Source organism: Pan troglodytes, chromosome 17 (genome assembly GCF_028858775.2).
Source record: "Pan troglodytes isolate AG18354 chromosome 17, NHGRI_mPanTro3-v2.0_pri, whole genome shotgun sequence".
Taxonomy (NCBI): Eukaryota; Metazoa; Chordata; class Mammalia; order Primates; family Hominidae; genus Pan; species Pan troglodytes.
Window position 1 is genome coordinate 72,493,948 of NC_072415.2, and position 21,371 is coordinate 72,515,318.

Below are 21,371 nucleotides of genomic sequence, written 5' to 3' on the forward strand. Positions count from 1 at the left end.
GCTTCCCTTGCCCTATCCTGTTCCCTCACTCTCCTTCACAGGGCAATGCTTCCCCAGTCAATAAGGTTCGCAAGAATTCCCATCTTAGCTCTGGTTCTAGGAAACTGACCTAGGACAGTGATATAGTTTGGCTCTGCGCCCCCATCCAAATCTCATCTCGAATTATAATCCCCATGTATTGAGGGAGGGACCTGGTGGGAGGTGATTGGATCACGGAGACAGTTTCCCCGATGCTGTTCTCATGATAGTGCGTGAGTTCTCACGAGATCTGATGGTTTTATAAACGGCAGTTCCCCTGGCCTGTTCTCTCTCACCTGCCGCCATGGAAGACGCTGCTGCTTCCCCTTCCACCATGATTGTTAAGTTTCTTGAGTTCTCTTCAGCCATACAGAACTGTGAGTAAATTAAAACTTTCCTTTATAAATTACCCAGTCTCAGGGAAGTTCTTTATAGCATGTGAAAACAGACTAATACAAACAGGGTGCTTGTCAGAAGGCAAGATTCCTTGACTCCACCCATAAGAGGAACTCAGTAGGCCGGAGTGAGGCTTTGGAGGCTGCAGTTTTATTAAGCACACAGGTGATTCTGACGAACATGAGCCCAGGTCCACACCTGGGGAAGCACAAGGGCCACACCTGATGAAGTGAGTCAGGGATTAGTCTACTGAGGGCTAGAGTCTGTGCCAACCTGCAGGAGGGGCTGCAGGTATTATTACTTGGGGCAGGCACTCTGACTTCAGCTCTGGGTTTACTTGTGATGCCCTTTGTGATGGTTAATATTGAATGTCAACTTGATTGGATGGAAGGATGCTAAGTATTCTTCCTAGGTGTGTCTGTGAGGCACCAAAGGAGATTAACATTCGAGTCAGTGGACTGGGAGAGGCAGACCCACCCTCAATCTGGGTGGGCACCATCTAATCAGCTGCCAGTGCAGCTAGAATAAAGCAGGCAAGAGAAGGTGGAAGAGCAGACTTGCTGAATCTTCCGGCCTTTGTCTTTCTCCAGTGCTGGATGCTTCCTGCCCTCAAACATCAGACTCCAAGTTCTTCAGCTTTTGGACTCTTGATCTTACACCAGTGGTTTGCCAGAGGCTCTTGGGCCTTTGGCCACAGACTGGAGGCTGCACTGTCGGCTTCCCTACTTTTGAGGTTTCGGGACTCGGACTGATCCACCACTGACTTCCTGGCTCCTCAACTTGCAGACAGCCTATCGTGGGACTTTACCTTGTGATCGTGTGAGTCAATTCTCCTTAGTAAACTCCCTTTCAAATATACATCTATCTATTAGTTCTGTACCTGAAGAGAACTCTGACTAATACACCTTGATCTTGAAGGAAGCAGAATTTTCTTTGAGTTGAGTGATTGTAGCCCCCAAAGTTCCTAGGAGAGTTTTGTGCAAGAAGTCATGAGGGCCGGGACAAAACCTCACAGCCTCTGGCTAGAATTCTGCATTTAGGGACGGAGGCCTGATTCTCCCACTGGGAAGAAAGGTGCTGAAGCTCTACCCTAGCCACGTTGGGAAGGCAGCGTCTGCCCTTCTTAACAAGACGTTTCCTACTAACTGCAACATGCAGGTTTGTATGAGAACGGTGCTGAGTGCTGACTGAGGCAGCTGACACCAGGAAAACGGCACGGTATCCAAGAAGTAGCTTGTTGCCAAAGCTTAAGGCAGCAATAACAACTCTGATTTATAACAGGGACTATTTGTACATAATTACTAAATATTGATCACACATTCAGCAGTGTGCCTAAATTAAAGACAAACCAAATCTCATAACAGCACCAAAAGAACCTTAGTGCAAACAGTCATCATGTAGCCCTTTTCTGCAATAATTTAATGGGCTTTTATAGAACTCTCAGGTGTACTCAAAGTGTGGTTGCTTCCTGGCACCATCCTCTGTGACCCTGCAAAGCCCCCAGGACCTGCCCTCCATCACCTCTAAGACTACCCCCACCTCACCTAACTTGCTGTTTACCCACCCATTGACTTGTTTTTTTTTTAATTTTTGCAATTCTATTTTCTTTTTTTTTTTTTTTTTTTTGTTGTTGTTGTTGAGATGGAGTCTCACTCTGTCACCCAGGCTGGAGTGCAGATCTCGGCTCACTGCAAGCTCTGCCTCCCGGGTTCAAGTGTTCAAGTGATTCTCCCTGCCTCAGCCTCCCACGTAGCTGGGATTACAGGCACCCAACACCATGCCCAGCTAATTTTTGTATTTTTAGTAGAGACGGGGTTTTGTCATGTTGGCCAGGCTGGTCTCGAACCCCTGACCTCAGATGATCCACCCACCTCAGCCTCCCAAAGTGCTGGGATTACAGGCGTGAGCCACCGCACGCGGCCAATTCTGTTTTCAAATTTCAATTTTGTCTTTTTCAAAATCTAGGTAATTTTTGTTATCTCTTATTGCTTGATTATTTTTGAGATTCCTTTTTTTCAGGTTTTAAACATTTTATCCACTGTTATTTTGTATTTTGAGTCTGATAATTTCATTACCCGAAGGAAGGGGGTTTAATTCTGTTGTTGATTGTTTTTGCTGATTCTCATTCATGGTAACCTGTTTGCTTGTGTTTTTCATGGTATTTGATTCTGAACTCATTTTGTTGATCTTAATGTATGGGAACCCTGAGAACCTAAGATGGCGATGCTTTTATCCAAGGAGGACTTGGGTTTGCTTCTCCTGAGAGCCGGGAGCACTATCCCAGCCGAACGAGAGTCTCCCTTTCTCTTCCCCACTCTGTTTCACTGCAGCCCATGGCTTAGCCCAATCAATGCACGGCTAATCCTGGCATCTCAGCTCTAGGCAACTCGGTCTTTTATATTTGCTTGTTCCCCACCAATCTAAATAACAAACAAAGAGAGGCTGTCTAAAAGAAAAGATGTTTACTTGGGAACAGAGCATTGCAATGTGAATACCTGTGCCATAGGTAAACCATGTGCATATTCAGGGAGGTAAAGGAAGAGAAGGATTTTTAAAGGAAAAAATGAAGGGGATTACATAATTGTTCTGAAATACTTATCCCTGGCTAAAAGATCAACAATAAGGGTGACGCCCGTCCAAGGCTGGAGAGGCAGTTGCTGGGCAGACGTCCTTACAGAAGCATTTGTTGTATAAGGCTGTGACGGTCTTGGTACAAAGTTGTGGTTTCTGTAGTCTTTCGTGGTCAGGCATACAAGTGTGAGAATCCTCTCTTCATGGCCTTCCTTGGATCTGTTTGTCAGAGTTTTCTTAACCTTAGTGACTCCATTTTGCTTCTGACAACTTTCACATCCCCAATGTTCCCACTTTGGAATCATCTCACTTTTTCCTCCCATACTTAATATCACCCCAACAATACAATAAGGAGTCTGTTTCTTGCAGGAGTTAGCTATTGTATGCAGCACTGCTAGACTTGCTTTCCCTCTGTTTCCATTGAGTTGTTGCTCTGTGTTGGGGGTGGGGTGGTGCTACCACTGTGTCATCCCTCTCTGTTATCTCTGAAACACAGAGCTTAGTAAGTAGGAAGGGTCCTTTATGTCACTACTGATTTGCTGGTTAATAGCTAAACGTCAAGTCAGGCAAATTAACATGCTTCCCAGTTATGCCCTTTCTAGTCCTATGTGGTGTGGCCTTTGCTAATTATTTGCACTTCCATTATTCTGGAGCGCTTCCTCCCTTCACTCATAAGTGATTAATGCAGTGTTGCCGGTACAGCTTCGCCCACCACCACCTCCAAGCCTGTTGCCAACTGTGGTTTGGAGAGGCTGGGCCGGCATCCCGGAGGCCTGTTTGTTTGTCCTAGTATTCATTACTAGTTGGCTCTCCTCCCATCTGCTGCCAATGCAGAGTTATTTATATCAAATTGGAGAAGCCTTGGTGAGCTCCGCTGTGATAACTCACATCCTCAGAATGCCTTTCATCCCAAAGGACTTTACACGTGGTATCCTCGCAGGAAACCGTTTCCCGCTGACCCAGGGGTAAATCCTGGCTTCCCTGGGAAGTGGCAGCTGCTGGTCCATCTGCTTGGCTTTTAAGGCCTTTGTACTCAGATTAAGAGCCCTGGCCCACAAAACATGCGGTGGAACTTGCCCAAAGAGGTCGTGACAGCTGAGTCACAGGGAATAGCACTGAAACTGCGATCCTGGGGCATGGAGAATGTCTATGAGGGGTGAGCCAGGGTGCTGAGTCATGCCTCTCAGCCTGGCATTGACTTGCTGAGTGTCAGAGCTTCCAGAAGGTGACACTGCTTAGAAGTCACCAGCCTTCCCACTGCCAGCCTGGTCCATGAGCTCTGCACTTCTGAGGCCGACATGCCATCCCCTCCAAAGGATTTACTGTCATCAGTATCACATTTGGGTGATAATTCATCAGCTCTCATTTTTTCAACGAATATAGGTTCATTACATCCAGCGTTTCACCGTTTGACACAGGACAGGGCTCAAATGAAGGGCTTGTGATGTTCTGGCAGCAGTCTAACTCAATTAACAAATTAACACCAGTCCACAGGCACAGGTCTCCAAAGAAATTAGATCACTCCAAAAGAAATCAGGCTGGGGTGGGAAGGTCAATCATCATTTTAAATGAAACTGAGAAAATTATTGACAAATTTGTGCTCTTGTTGGGGCTTCCAGCAAGTAGTATCAGAGGGATGACTTTGGGAAAAGAGCCAAAGAGAAAAATATATGGCCTGGCAAAATTTTTTATGGAGAAAATATTTTTTTAATTTAGTTTTTATTTCTATTATTTTATTTTTAAATTTAGTTTTATTTCTATTTATTACAAAATCTATTTGTAGTTTTTTATTTCTTTTCTCTTTTTTTTTTTTTTTTTTTTTTTGTTTTTTGAGAATGTCTCACTCTTACCCAGGCTGGAGTGCAGTGGCACAATCAGACAGAGTTCACTGTTACCTCAACCTCCTGGGCTCAACCAATCTTCCTGCCTCAGTCTCCCGAGTAGCTGGGACTACAGATACATACCACTATGCCTGGCTAATTTTTTTTTTTATTTTTAAATGTTTTTGTAGAGATGGGGTCTCGTTACATTACTCAGGCCAGTCTTGAATTCCTGGTCTCAAGCAATCCTCCCACCTCGGCCTCCCAAAGTGCTGGAATTATAGGCATGAGCCACTGTGCTCAGCCAGGAAATAAATTTTTAAATCACATTTATTGACAGGTTGGCCATACACTATCTAATCAGTGCAGGGAGGTGATCATGCAGTTGAGGGAAACTGCTACCAAGAAGCCTACCCCATCCCATAGCCTCCAGGAAGGAGTTTTTGCCAGGGGAATATCAATATTGCACCACCAGACCAGTGTTGAAATTCAGTGGGTGCAGGGAGATGGCAGGTGTGGGCGGTAAATTTCAAAACACTTATTTTGAAACGCCCACGATGCCTGGATCACAGATCCTGTGGCTGGCAGAATAACCAGCGCTGTTTACACATCCGTGGAGGGTGAATCTTCTTCTCCGGCTATCAGAAGAGCATCGCATGCTCTGTAAGAGCAAAACTCTGGTTGCTTGGACTTTGTCTCTTAAATGCAGCACTTGCCACAGTATATTCTCACTGGTTAAAGTTTTCCCCCTCCTCTTACAGATTCCTTTCTCACTCTCTGAAGTTTAGTCAGAATCAATATCACAAGTTGGACTTTTAACTCAGGACATGTAGATGTTAACTGTTCTGTCACTTTCATTTCTGGAGAAAGGGAAATAGATGGGGGTTTGTAGAATCTCCAGGACTGGCTGAGCTCTTTAGTAGAGAAACTAGTTTTGTAGACTAACAGTTGATGCCCCAAGATAAAACAATATACATCATTTATATCCCACTTTTGTTCATTTTGGACGTTTTAAGAGATTTCTTTTTCATTTGATTTTTATCATAGTATATTACAAAATCAGGAATAAAAAAATTAAAACCTTTGAAATTTGATTGTTATTTCTGTTTTTCGTGTTCTCAAGCCTTTTGATGCCCTTTTCACCTTAATTATCATATATATAATATATATACAGAGAGAGAGAGAGACAGGGCCTCGCTTTATCACCCAGGCTGGAGTACAGTGGTGTGATGATCTTGGCTCACTACAGCCTTGACCTCCCGGGTTCAAGTGATCCTCCTGTTTCAGCCCCTCAAGTAGCTGGAATTACAGGCACATGTCCCTATGCCCAGCTAATTTTTTAATTTTTTAATTTTTTGTAGAGATGGAGTTTCATCATGTTGCCCAGGCTGAGCTCAAACTCCTGAGCTCAAGTGATCCATCTGCCTCCCAAAGTGCTGGGATTACAGGTGTGACCCACCTCACCTGGCTGCCTTCTTAATAATCTGCAATTGACCTTGCTTCTTATTTCACCGAGAAAATAGATGGCATCCAAAAAGAACTTGCCTGTCCCACCTCCTCGTCTGCTATCCTCCTGTGTCTGTCCCGAAATACTGTCTGTTTGCTCCATCACTCTAGTGAACTGTTCCTCCTCCATGTACAAATGGTGCATCCCTTCCCACTTACTCAAAAATGCCGCTCCTGTGATCATCTAATCTGCTCTTTTTTCTGCACTAGATTATTCCCATGAGTACACAAACGTGCTGTCAGCGTTCTCATCTTAAAAAACCCTCTAGGCCAGGCGCAGTGGCTCATACCTGTCATCCCAGCACACTTCGGGAGGCTGAGGCAGGTGGATCACTTGAGGTCAGAAGTTCGAGACCAGCCTAGCCAATATGATGAAACCCTGTCTCTACTAAATATACAAAAATTCGCCGAGCATGGTGATGGGCACCTGTAATCCCAGCTACTTGGGAGGCTGAGCCAGGAGAATTGCTTGAACCTGGGAGGCAGAGGTTGCAGTGAGCCAAGATTGCACCACCGCACTCCAGCCTGGGTGACAGAGCGAGACTCTGTCACAAAACAAAACCCAAAACCCTCTTGACCCCGTGCCCTCCTCTAGGTACAGACCCATTTCTCAGCTTCCCTTTACAGGGACTTCTCCGTTGCCACCTCATTTCCTCCTGTTCTCTCTGAAACCCTCTCAAACAGGGCTTTTGTTCTCACAACAGTGAAACCACCAATGCCAATGTTGATGTTGATGGTGATGTCCAATGTCTGGGCTGAGGAAGGCCACAGCATCTGTGGCCAGTGGTGTCTCCACCAGGTCAGTTCTGCAAAATGCCTTGGGTCATTTTTCCTGCTTCAAGAGCTCTTGTCCAAACCTGGTTCTTCAAGCCTCTGTGTCACTGGCACCCTTTCAATAAGTTCTATTTTGGTTTAAATGAACTAGAGTTGGTTTCTGAGGCTTGTAGTAAAGAGTGCTGAACTAATAGACTGGGGAAATCAACTGACTTGGTTCTGTACATAGAGTCGTTTCTAAACTAGACAATTTGGGAGATTTCCCTGGGCCCTTCACCGGGAGTCGGGGAAGTGTTGTGGTTCCATCTGTCAATGGTTGAAGAATGGTCTATCACCACCATCCAGACCAATCAGTCTCTCCTCCGGATGCTGCCCCTTAGTGACAGCTTTCTCCCTTTTAGGGTCGACTATCATGTTCATTCTGTCCAGATTTGATCATTCAAAAACTTAAGAAGCAGAGTGGGTGCGGTGGCTCACACCTATAATCCCAGCACTTTGGGAGGCCGAACGCTTGAGCCTAGGAGTTCAAGACCAGCCTGGGCAGCATAGTGAGACCCCATCTCTATTAAAAATACAAAAATTAGCCAGGTGTGGTGGCTTGTGCCTGTAGTTTCCAGCTACTCAGGAAGTTGAGGAGGGAAGATTGCTTAAGCCTGGGAGGTCGAAGCTGCAGTGAGCCTCAATCCCGCCTCTGCACTGTAGCTGTGAGACAAAGTGAGACTCTGTCTCAATAAATAAAGTGTACATACAAAGGAATATTATGCAGCAGCAAAAATGAGTGAACCTGGGCTACATGTTCAACATGAATAAGTTTCATAGATATCCGGTGGGACAAAAAAGTAGTCTGCAAAAGGATGTATACTGTATCCTTACAAAAGTTAAAAATCACGGGAAGCAATGCTACATTGTACCTAGGAATGCATGCATCTGTACCGAAGTATAAAGAAATACATGTCAATGGTGAGCACTAAACTATGAATAATTAGTATTTCTGGGAACAGGGGTGTGAAGGTGAAATGTAATAAACGGGCACAAAGGCTCACTTTATTTGTAAGGTTTTATTTAACAAGCTGGGTGGTGGGTACGCCTTTTCACATATCTAAAATATTTTGTAGTAAAAAATTAATGAAACAAAGGGATTAAGAAAGAGGGGTCAGCCAGAGAGGTTTTCCCAGGTCACTTAGGGGCGCCTGTGGGTCTTTCATGCACTTTTTTTTTTTTTTCCAAAAGTGGCCTTGAGATCAATTAGGGCACGGATTTGGCCAACATTTCCACCAGCATTGCTCAGTTTCCTGGTGCATGAAATAATGATTCTGTTGATACTAAATATCTGCCTCCTGCAACTTATATGGCATGATTTGTTGCGAGGAAATGTGAGCAGCTAACAATCAGCTTGGTTCATTTCATCTCTTCCTTTCCCATCTCCTTCCTGTTATGGGTTTAATTAGGGAAAAAAATAGGTAACTGCTTTCTGGCAACGCTTTCTTCTCCCTGGGTTCTTGGCCATGTACTCACTAACCTTCTCCAGTAGGAGTAGGAAAATAACCCCCCCAAGACATTTGAATAAAAGGGGATGCAACTATTGTCAGCTCAGTGACACAGAAATATTGGGAAAGTTAGTTCTATATCCTCTTCATACCAGGACACTTGTTGTTGACCTCTCACTCCATGAAGAACTGTCTGCCCAGATGTTGGGCAGCTGTAATACAAGCGAAAGACTTCACTAGGATGTGGAAGGGAGACAGTAATAAATTAGCAGTATTTATCAAGATCCCTCCAAATGCTCACGCCTTTTAACCCAGCACTTCCACTTTTAAGGCACCAACCAAAGGTAATAATCAAATATTATCAAATATTTATATCTCCCAAACTGCAAAACAAACCTAAAGTTCTCAAACAATGGGATAGCTAATAAACGTATAAAATAGCCAAACAACATACCATTATGTAGCCATTGAATATGATATGTATAAGCTTTTTAAATAACATGTAGAAATATTCATAGTAGCCCTTGGAAGAAACAGGATATGAAAGTGTAATCTACAATATCAGCCCTATTCTGTAAATGTCTCTACCGTCTATCAATCTACACAGATATATAGAGGGAAAACAGAAATGAAATATACAGAAACATTAGCAGTAGGGATCTCTGGGTAAAGGGATTACAGCAATTAAAAAATACACACTCTATGATTTTTCCACAGTTTCATGTATTGAATATATATTCCTTTTTAAGAAAATAGGGGGAAAAGTTATTAAAAGAAAAGGACTCTGAGCTTCCCAGAGCAGGATCTCAGTGTACTTGCCCTTCTGACATACCTGAGGGATTGAACTTACTCAGCAGATGCTGTGATAACCTCAGGGGCAGAACGTGTCGAACCTGTGTGTGTATGTGACAGGGGTCACCCCACGTCAGCTCTCAGGTGATTGTGGAGCCTCACCCACTCAAAAAGGGGGTGCCCCCACCCACCCACCCTCCCACTCTTCTTCAGAACCTTGGCCTCCAAGGAAGATGCTATTTGGATCCAAGGTACGAAAACCCAGGCACACTCTCTGGGGCAGAAACAGGTGGCTTCATGGTTGTGACTTTAGAACTCTCCTAAACAACCCATCCTTCCCATCACTTTCCCAGAAAACCATCCTACTTGATCACCAGGGCCCAGAATTCCACTGGGGACATTCATTCATTGGTTGAAGCTTTGGTACCTAGGAATCATCTAGGACATTCGTGGAAAGGATTTAGACTAGGTGACTTCTGAGATCGCCTGTTAAGATTCCATGGTATCATGCTTCTTTCTTTTAATGTGAATAAATTCCAAATCATTTCTTGAAAAATGATTTGGGCCAGGCACAGTGGCTCACACCTGTAATCCCAGCACTTTGGGAGGCTAAGGTGGGCAGATCACTTGACGTCAGGAGTTCAAGACCAGCCTGGCCAACAGGGCGAAACGTCGTCTCTACTAAAAATACAAAAATTAGCCAGGTGTGGTTGCACATTTGCACATGCCTGTAATCCCAGCTACTCAAGAGCCTGAGGCAGGAGAATTGCTTGAACCTGGGAGATGGAGGTTGCAGTGAGCCAAGATTGTGCCACTGCACTCCAGCCTGGGAGACAGAGTGAGAGTCCATCTCAAAAAAAAAAATAATAATAATAATAATAATAATTTAGATAGTGAATTGGAGCATCTGTAATCTGAGGAAGGAGGAACAGAAACAGAGCAGAACTGTAAGGAAAATGCAAACTAAGTGTGGGTCCCTCACCTAAGCCTGGGCCTCCCTACAGGCTGGCTTTTCTCCTCCTCCGGGGTGAGCAGCAGGGAGGAGAAGCAGTCTCATGGTCACTTACCTGCAGCTTCTGAATGGAGGGTGAAGCTTCAACACTCACCAGGGTGCACACTCTGGGTTGAAGTTCGTCTCCCCATCGTTCCTGTGTTGACATCCTAATCTCCAGTACCTTAGAATGTGGACTTATTTGGAGACAGCATTGTTGCAGATACAATTAGTTAAGACGAGGTTATACTGGAGTATTATGGGCCCCTAATCCAATATGATTGATGTCGTTATCAAAAAGGGAAATTTGGAGACATACACACACAGGGATAATGCCATGTGAAGACTGGAATTTTGCTGCCACAGGCCCAGGAACTCCAGAATCTAGCTGAGAGCCTCCAACCAATCTTTCCCTGGTGCCTTCAGAGACAGCAGGGCCCTGCCAACATCTTCATCTCAGCCTCCCAAGCTGCATGATAATTCATTTCTGTTGCTCTAAGTCACCCAGTGTGTTGTTCCCTGTTACAGTAGCTGTGGGAAACTAACACAGTGAGCCTGCAGGAGACGCTGGTGAGGGGCAGTTCATCAAACCCCACCCAGTTTGAGCCAGCCTTTGGAACGGGCTCCCAGCTGCCTGCAGCCCTGCCACCCTGGCCTCTGATTCCATCCAAACCCCCATTCAAGAGAAAGAGTTAAGGGAATCTCACATCACCCAGGAGCCTTCTGCTGGAACACAGTTTATTTAAACTGTCTGGTCCATCTTTATTACTACTGACACACCATCATACAAGTGACTCATAAAACTGGGTATAAAAGGAAGGCAGAATCATTTTTAATCCCTCTAATGTAATATAATGGGAAAATTAATCATTTATTATAGCAGACAATTGAAAACCACTCAGAGTGTTCTCTTCATCCTGAAACTTGGCAGTGGAAGGTTCGTTTCCCACAGTTTTCTGAACTCTGTGCGTCTTTGAAATCTTTGGTAAAGGAAACATCAGATCATTTAAATAAGCCTTCTTTTTCCCCCTAAGCTTCTTCATTAAAGAAGCAAACCAACAGTCAGGAATGCAGGTGAGGCTGGCATCCTGCAGATGTCAGCGTTCTAGGATCTCTTTGCAGTGTGAAAAGAAAAAATCACCTGCCTGTTCCCCAGAAAACGTGGCTGGAGTCTAATTCATTACTCATACTTAAAAATTACTCTCCAGTTTCTCCTGGGGAAATATTTTGCAAAGGGAATTGAAACTGCACAATGACCCAAGGGATAAACATATTTTAGCTAAATTTGCAACAAAGTAGGGCAAAAGAAGACACAGAGACAAAGCCACTGGGGCTACCCAGACTGGCTGGGCCCCTGATCCTGTGGGATCCCTTACCAGGGTGGCCTGAACAGTGAGATTGCAGCTGCTCACTGCAAGTGCCTGTGTCTAACAGTCAAGGGTAATTTCCCCGGGAATATGCTAATTATCTCTTTAAGACTTGTTCCCATCTTTCTTTCAACAAGGACTTCCTGGTCACTGGTAAACCCACACTGGTCTCTTCACTGCTCAGGCACAGCCCAGAGAAGCAGCCAAAACAGATGCCACCAGCCACCGTGCTGTCTACAGGACCCCAGCCAAGGTGATGAGGTGGCATGTGGCCACTGGCTGCTGAGATTGATGCCACTTGAGCTATTTAGAAGGCTCCTGCTGTGCTGTGCCAGTCATCAAGTTTACGAAGGAGAAATTGGGATCTGCTCCAGGCAAAACCAAAACACCAAAACTAACATCATCAACAAAGAGTTGTTACAGATACTAAAGAAAAAAAAAAGTCTCTGGCCTTGGTGGCGTATTATGGATTCAAATGGCAGAGCACAGTAATGTTTCCAACGAGTTTTTGATTCAAGGATAAATGTTGGTTCCAAGAGTCTGTTCTTACAGCATCAGAGCCCAAGAGAGCTTCCAGTAAAGAATGTAATTGGCTGACGTGAGGTACAGGAACCCAGCAGCTCCTTGGTGGTTTTCAACAGTCCCTTCTTCCACTTTTGTTGACAGGGTGTGAAAATTGGTTGGAACGCCCTAGAACCATCAACCCACCAACGCTGGGCCTGCTCTTGCTCATGCCTCCTCCAGGATCTCCGTGAGGCTGGGGGGTGGAGAGAGGGCTCTCTGCAGGGGCTGCTGGGCCTCATCCCGTGGTCCTTCCTGCCTCCCAGATTGAATGCCTGCTGATCTGGAGGGCACAGAGAGCCCTCACCTCCTTTTCATTCCATCAACAATTTATCAGGTGTCTGCTGTGTGCCCACTCAATGCAAAATGAAAGACTTGATTATAGTCAGTTCTGAAAAATGTCTTCTGTCACCTAGATCCACAGATTTCATATAGAAGCATGCCTTGGCATTCAAAACTATTCATTTTCTGAGTTTTGGAAAGTGATATCAAGAGATAGCAATGGATATTCTTTTCTCCAAACAGCTCTATTTCAAAACATTTTATTTCGATGATTCAGTCTATGAGCGATGAGGAATAAGGGCATAGCAGAAAAAGGGGGAGCTGATCAGATGCTTCCAGAAGAGCTACCAAACAAACATCCCAACACAGTGTTAGCAATCTACCTAAGTCTTTACTTCCAACTTTTAAAAACATTAATTGAACATAGAGTTCCTCCCAGGAATGGGTTTTATTGTATTTTTTAAAAATGTTGGCCGGGCCTGGTGGCTCACGCCTGAAATCCAAGCACTTTGGGAGGCCAAGGCAGGCAGATCACGAGGTCAGGAGATTGAGACCATCCTGGCTAACACGGTGAAACCCTGTCTCTACTAAAAATGCAAAAAAATTAGCTGGGCATGGTGGCAGGCGCCTGTAGTTCCAGCTACTCGGGAAGCTGAGGCAGGAGAATGGTGTGAACCCGGAAGGTGGAGGTTGCAGTGAGCCGAGATCGTGCCACTGCACTCCAGCCTGGGTGACAGAGCGAGACTCCATCTCAAAAAAAAAAAAAAAAAAAAAGTTTTATTGCTTTGAATGTTAAAAATAGAAGAAATACAAATCTTTAAAAACAATGCAGAAGTTCTATTTCGTAACAAATCAGCCATTTTATGTTTCCTACTAGTTTTTAAAAAACGTATTCGTGTTATATAATTCTACAACATAGGCGAAATTTTATTTTCCATTTAAATCATAAACATTTGTGTTTCTACGTAATTTCATACTTTTATCAATGTTTACTGATTCATTGTATTCCATCTAGTACACATACTACAATTTACCTACAATCCTTTGCTATTACAAATATCTACAACAAGGATTTTCATGTGTATATGGTTTTTTCCTTTGTTGGAATATTTCCTTAGGAAAATTCATAGGATGGAGATTATTGGTCTAATGGGTATTTTTTCTTTTATTTGTTTTTCATGCATTGAAATGTGTTTTGTTTGGAAAGTTTCACAACAGCATTTAAGGTCACAGGGAACAATTGTGTGTTGCAAAACCAAGGCTGGGGATCCCAGGGCCTGGCATTGACTCTATCAAGCTTTCCACTGGTCTAGAGACACACCAGGCTGTCCTTGAAGCATAAAGGAGTGCTTTTCAGAGGCAGATAGAAAAAGAGAGTCACATCTGAAACAATACAGACATGGTATACAAATGACTACACTAGAAAAATGATCTTTTGCCTTATTGATTTTTTTTCTGCTGCCGTACAGCATGTGATGAAAATGAAGTTCCCACTTTTCATTTTATCTGTGACTCATCAGAAAATCTTTTCAACTACATTCAGTACTAGCAGTGGGCCTTGTTAATAACAGGCACTCAACACATATTTGTTGAATCAAATTGCAGGGAACTGAATTTTTATAGGACTTTATTCCATTATTCTGTTTTTGCAGTGGACATATAGCATGAACATGAAATAAACCATTGTTGTCATAGCACGGAGATTTGAGGGTTTGTTACTGTAGCATTCCGTAGACGCTCCGGGCTGATATGCTACCTGTCAAGTGCTTTATTTGAAAAATGGCTAAATGCACAAAGCTATTTGTAGTAGTATTTATAATTACAAAAGAAAAGAAACTATACCTTTGTCTACCAGATTGGGCAAAAAAGAAAAAAAAAGAAAAGAAACTACTGTGGAAATTAAGTAAATAATGGAATTCCACTTAGTTTATTATATAATCATTAAAATTAATGTTTACAAAGACCTTGAAATTACATGGAAAATTTTTATAAGATTAATTTTAAGAGGAAGACAAAATTATAAATGTACATAGTTAACATTACATTTCCAAAGCTAGGCATATGGAAAAAGAATGAGAGCAGTGCAACAAAATAATGATGATGATAGCTTTATTTTTATTTTTATTTCAGACAGGGTCTTGCCCTGTCATTGAGGCTGGAGTGCAGTGGCATGATCACAGCTCACTGTAGCCTTGACTTCCCAGGCTCAAGCGATCCTCCCACCTCAGTCTCCTGAGTAGCTGGGACTGTAAGTGCCTGCTAGTACACCCAGCTAAATTTTTTTTTTTTTTTTTTGGTGGAGATGGGGTCTCCCTATGTTGCCCAGGCTGGTCTTGAACTTTCTGGGCTCAAGGGATCCTCCTACCTCAGTCTCCCAGAGTGTGTCCAGACTCATAGGTTTAAATTTGAGATAATAGATTTGATTTTTTCTCCTTTTCCTAATTTTCAGTATTTCTAAGAGTAGACATTGTTCTTATACTTAATAGAAATGTTTTGTAAAAGATCATTTTCCCTGAGTATCACTTTTTTCCTTTTTTTTATTTTTTTCTGAGATGGAGTCTTGCTCTGTTGCCAGGGTGGAGTACAGTGGTATGATCTCGGCTTACTGCAACCTCTGCCTCCTGGGTTCAAGTGATTCTCCTGCCTCCGCCTCCCAAGTAGTTGGGATTACAGGCGCACACCACCACACCCAGCTAATTTTTGTATTTTTATTAGAGACGGGGTTTCACCATGTTGGCCAGGCTGGTCTTGAACTCCTGACCTCAGGAGATCCGCCCGCCTCAGCCTCCCAAAGTGCTGGGATTACAGGCGTGAGCCACCACACCTGGCCTCCTATTTCTTTTATAGTAATTCATTTCTTGATTTAACCGATATTTGTAAAGCACGTATTATGTGCTCCTTATGCTGGGGACACAGCCATAAATGAAAATCTGGCAAATTCATTTTCTGTTTTAATTGAAGTCATTTGCTAACACTTTTTTAAAAAAAAATCTGCAATCACTGTTAAAGTTGTGGGTCTACACTTTGCAGCTTTAGTTAATAATTGTTATTAAACTCTAGAAAATAGGGTCCAGTCAGAATACTGCTAGATATTAAGTGTTCCATAAAGTTGCTGATTATGGACATGTATAGTATGTGACAACTACACATATAATGGAATCCAAGTTTTATAGAAACACTCAGCTTGATTATGTAAACCTAGAATTAGAAGCCAGACTCCAACTAGCAGAAAAGCACAGTCCCACTGGGGCAGGAAACGGGGGAGCAGAGATTTCCTCTGTTGCTCTTAGAGTTGTCTGGCTCTGCCCTCCAAAGCCAGCAAAGCAAAGAGCTCTGGTTCACAAGATTTTCCCTTAAAAAAGTGTAAAACACTTAGAAGTTAAAAATTAAAAAGAATTAGTGGGGCACTCAATCTGTTTTTTAATAACCTTTATTGTTTTACTGATTATAAAAAATAATGTTCTTCGTAGAAAATATGAATAATGCAGAAAATTAAGAAGAATATAAAGCCCATCTATAATCCTGCCACACAAAGATAACCACTGTAATTATTATGGTGAACCTCCATGCAGTCTTTCTTTTAGGGTGGCGGTTTGCAAACTTTTTCTATATAGGGCCAGATAGTAAATATTTCAGGTTTTGCAGGCCGCCCCCACCCCCCCGCCGCCGCTCACCATTGCAACTCCTCAACTCTGTCATTGCGAAGTGAGGGCCGCCATAAACAATACATAAATGAATGAATGTGGCTCTGTTCCAATAAAACCGCATTTACAAAACAGGCAGCTGGCCTGATTTGGCCCCACTCACAGTTTGCTGACCCCTGTTCTAGACCATTCCATTTGGAGAGAGGCAAGCATGGACTTCCAGATTCATATTTCTCCATCCCCTCCTTGTTATTTCCATTGCCATCATCCTAATCGAAGGAGTCCGTTACTGTCCACCCTGTCCATCAGTCAATAAGTATTTATTGACAGCCAACTACTTAGTACCCAAAGAGTGGTGTATGCTGGCCGAGCGCGGTGGCTCACACCTGTAATCCCAGCACTTTGGGAGGCCGAGATGGGCAGATCATGAGGTCAAGAGATCGAAAGCAAACTGGCCAAAATGGTGAAACCCCGTCTCTACTAAAAATACAAAAAATTAGCTGGGCGTGGTGGCACGTGCCTGTAGTCCCAGCTCCTCAGGAGGCTGAGGCAGGAGAATCGCTTGAACACAGGAGGTGGAGGTTGCAGTGAGCCGAGATCCCACCATTGCACTCTAGCCTGGGCACACAGCCAGATTCTGTCTCAAAAAAAAAAGAAAAGGGGGAGTGTATGCTGAGTTCCTGCCCTCCTACCTAGAGTTATAGGCAGTAAGCAAATGATTACAAATATGCAAATAGTGAAGCGTGCGCATAGGAGAACCCTAGGATGCTCTGGGAGTGTGCAATGGGAAAACCTCATCCAATTAGAGGCTCCAGGAAAACTTCCCTCAGAGGGTCAGTTAAGCTAACATATGAATGATGAGTAGGGTTTACCAGGGCCACATGGTAGGAGGAGAACATGCCAGGGACATGGAAGAGCGAACATGAAGCCCAAGATATGGGAGAGTCCCAACAGCCCAAGGGGCTGAAGAAAGGCCTTGTGGCCAGAGCCCAGAGACATAAGGTGGGAGGAGTAGGCAGGAGCCAGAACATGCCGGTCTTTTAGACCAGCTAAAGCACTCTGGACTCGATCCTCTGGGTAGCTGGAAGCCATTAAAGAGTCTTAAGCAGGGGAGTGATGAAATCAGCATTATTGCAATAGATCCTGAACTCAGTGTCCTCCCTCCCCAAGCCACTAGGAAATCTCCTTCTCATTCCTTTTTGTGCAATGCTGCAGAATACTCTTTTGTGCATCCTCATCTTTCATGGCCCTGCTAAAATACATTTAATAGCACCCCCATGGATGTGACATCAAGCCCAGATCCTTAGACCCAGCACTTAGAGCCACCCCATCTCCTGACTCTCCTCCTCTTTTCACCTTCAAACAAGGTCATGTGCTATTCCCTATATGTATTCCCTATTTTTCCCATCATGGAGAAAGCTGTTTTCTCCACTTAGAAAAGTCTTCAAGCTGTTTTTGCCACTTAGAATGTCCTTTGTTGTCTTAGTCCACTTGGGCCGCTATAACAAAAATACCAAGATTGGGTAGTTTGTGAACAACAGAAATTTCTCATAGTTCTGGAGGACGGGAAGTCCAAGATCAACGCACTGGTAGATTTGGTGTCTGTTGAGGGCCCACTTCCTGGCTCACAGATGGCCATCTTCTTGCTGTGACTTCACATGGCAGAAGGGGCATGAGAGTTCTCTGGAGCCTCTTTCATAAGGGCACTAATTCCATTCAAGAGGGTTCCATCCTCAGGACCTAATCACTTCCCAAAGGCCTCACCTCTAAATTCCAGCACCTTTGGGATTTGGTTTCAACATATGAATTTTGGAGGGACATAAACAGTCTATGGCATTACTCTAAATTCCACATCAAATGTAGCCCGTAGTGTACCTGTGCATGGTTTAAGTTCAATTACTATGTGTCGAGTGAACATCTGATTGCAAGAATCAAAGGGTAGATGACTTCTCATCTGAAGTTCCATAATATAATACCTTCCCTATTTCCACCAACATCATTGTATGCCTCGTATTATAGTCATTTGTGCATTTATTTTATGTCCTTTCCTTAATGGTATAAAAGAAAGGGACCATGTATCAACACTAACAAGAAGAACTGCCATTTGGGCCAAGTGCGGTGGCTCACACCTGTAATCCCAGAACTTTGGGAGGCCAAGGTGGGAGGATCACTTGAGCCCAGGAGTTTGAGACCAGCTTGGCCAACATGGCAAAACCCCATCTCTACAAAAAAATTAGCTGGTCATGGTGGTGTGCAGCTGTAGTCGCAGCTACTCAGGAGGCTGAGGTGGGAGGATCACCTGAGCCTGGGGAGGTCAAGGCTGCAATGAGCTGAGATCGTGCTGCTGCACTCCTGCCTCGGCAACAGAGTGAGACCTTGTCTCCAATATAGAAAAAAAGTGAACTGCTGTTTGTTGAGAACTTTAATTTATGGCAGCTGTCATGCTAAGTTATTACATATATTATTTTATTTAAGGTTTATGGCAATGTGGAAGGCTTTTAGTAATAGTATTACTATTTTACAGATGAAGATTGAGTTACTTGCCCAAGGTCACAAAGCTAATAAAAGATGCTGCTAGGATTTGAGCTCAGGTGTAACTAACTCTAAAGCCTTCTCTTCTCTATGGAAGTTTCCATCATTGCTTATTACTTACAGTAAGTTATGGTTGTTAAACAGAACAAGAGGAGAAGGACTTGTTAGATACACCTACAGAATAATTCTGTCTAAAGCTGGACCTTCTTCACATTTCCTGCCTGCCAATTTCCTATTTAGCAAGAGTTAATCAATCTCTTTTTTGTGAAAATGGTGACCCACAGAAAAAAGATCCATCAAAGTTTAGCAAATAAAAATACAAGATGCTTGATTAGACTGAATTTCAGGCCGGGCACAGTGGTTCATGCCTGTAATCCCAGCACTTTGGGAGGTAAAGGAGGGCAGATCATTTGAGGTCAGGAGTTCGAGACAAGCCTGGCCAACATGGTGAAGCACCGTCTCTACTAAAAATACAAAAATTAGCAGGGTGTGGTGTCATAGACCTGTAATTCCAGCTACTTGGGAGGCTGAGACAGGAAAAGCGCTTGAACCTGGGAGGCAGAGGTTGCAGTGAGCTGAGATCACGCCACAGCACTCCAGTCTAGGCAAGAGAGTGAGACTCCATCTCAAAAAAAATGATAATAATAATTTCAGATAAACAATGAACTTTTTATCATGTCTCCTAAATTTGTTGTTTATCTAAACTTCACACTTAAGTGGCAACTTTAATCAACAATTGAGGAAAAAGTAAAAAGAACCTCATTATGTTCCATAACACCAGAAAGGAAAAATAAAACTGGTTAAAATGGTTATTTTTTCTAAAAAATTTAAGTTTTAAAACTTAAAACGTTTAAAACCTAAAAGAATAAGCTCAGGCTGCTATAACAAAATACCAAGACTTGGTGGCTTAAACACCAGAAATGTATTTCTCTCAGTTCTGGAGGCTGGAAAGTTCACGAACAAGGTGCTAGCAGATTTAGAATCGGGTGAGGTCTGTTTCCCGCCTTTAGATGATGCCCTTCTTACTGTGTCCTCGCATGACTGAGAGACAGATCTAAGAATTTACCTGGACATTATTTATTTTTATTTTTTAAATTTTATAGTGATGGGGTCTCACTTGTTGCCCAGGCTGGTCTTGAGCTCTTGGGCTTAAGCAATCGTCCTGCCTCAGCCTCCCAAAGTGTTAGGATTACAGGTGTGAGCCATTGCAGCCAGCCTGTCTGTACATTCTTTCAGATTTTTTTAAATGTACAGAATCACATTATCCAAAAACGATTTTATCACAATTTAATTTTTTTTTTTTTTGAGACGCAGTCTCTCCTTATCATCCAGGCTGGAGTGCAATGGTGTGACCTCAGCTCACTGCAACCTCCGCCTCCCGGGTTCAAGCGATTCTCATGCCTCAGCCCTCAAATAGCTGGAATTACAGGCGCCACTACCATGCCTGGCTAATTTTTGTATTTTTGGTAGAAGTAGAGTTTCACCATGTTGGCCAGGCTGGTCTCGAAATCCTGACCTCAGGTGATCTGCCCGCCTCAGCCTCAAAGTGCTGGAATTACAGGCATGAGCCACTGTGCCCAGCCTAATTTCTTTCTTTACAATATTTATGACTTTTATTTCTTTTTCTCCCCTTAGTGCGCTGGCCAGAACCTCCCCTTCAATGTTGAAGAGAAGTGATGATGGTGGTCACCCTTTTTTCCCTCCCAATTTCAGGGAGAAGGTATTCTATATTTTTCCATTGAGTATAGTTTTTGCAAGAGGTTATTTGTCGATACCCCTTGTATTGATTTCCTAAGGTTGCTTTAACAAATTAGCACAACTGGGTGGCTTAAAACAACAAAAATTCATTCTCCAACAGTTCTGGAGGCCAGAAGTCTGAAATCAAAATGTTGGTGGTGGTGTTTCCTTCTGGAAGCTCTGAGGGAGAATCTGTTTCCTGTATTTCTCCTCGTTTCTGGTGATCGTCAGCAATGCTTGGCATTCCTTGGCTGATGGATGCATCACCCCAATCTCTGTCTCCATCTTCACATGGCCTTTTCTCTGTGTCTCTGTCTGTGTCTTCTCCTCTTCATTGGACTTAGGGTAATCCCTAAATCCAAGATGACCCCATCTCAAGGTTCTCAACTTAATTACAACTACAGAGACCCTTTTAAACTTTTTTAGTTTTTAATTTTTGTGGGTACATAGTAGGTGTATATATTTATGGGGTACATGAGATACTTTGATACAGTCATGTAATGTGTAAGACTGACATCATGGTAAATGGGGAATCCATCCCCTGAAGCATTTATCCTTTGCATTACAAACAATCCAATTACACCCTTTTAGTTATTTTTAAATGTACAATTAAATCATTATTGACTACAGTCCTCCTGTTGTGCTATCAAATACTAAGTTTGATATGGTTTGGCTGTGTCCCCACCCAAATCTCATCTTGAACTGTAGCTCCCATAATTCCCATGTGTCATAGGAGGAACCCCATGGGAGGTAACTGAATCATGGGGGCGTTGTTTTCCCATGTTATTCTCTGGATAGTGACTCTGGTGGTTTTATAAAGGGCACACGCTCTCTTGCCTACTGCCATGTAAGATGTGACTTTGCTCCTCCTCCTTCCACCATGATTGTGAGGC

The 21,371-nt window shown here is 43.3% G+C and overlaps 1 long non-coding RNA gene across 1 annotated transcript in view; it reads left to right on the top strand.

The window, feature by feature from the left end:
• Positions 1-280: 280 nt before the first annotated feature.
• LOC107969510 (uncharacterized) overlaps positions 281-21,371 on the top strand; it is a 37,723-nt gene continuing 16,632 nt past the window's right edge. The window contains exons 1-3 of the long non-coding RNA XR_001711390.3: positions 281-395; positions 1,005-1,233; positions 20,377-20,461. This is a non-coding gene — a long non-coding RNA (uncharacterized LOC107969510). The remainder of the gene's footprint in view (positions 396-1,004; positions 1,234-20,376; positions 20,462-21,371) is intronic.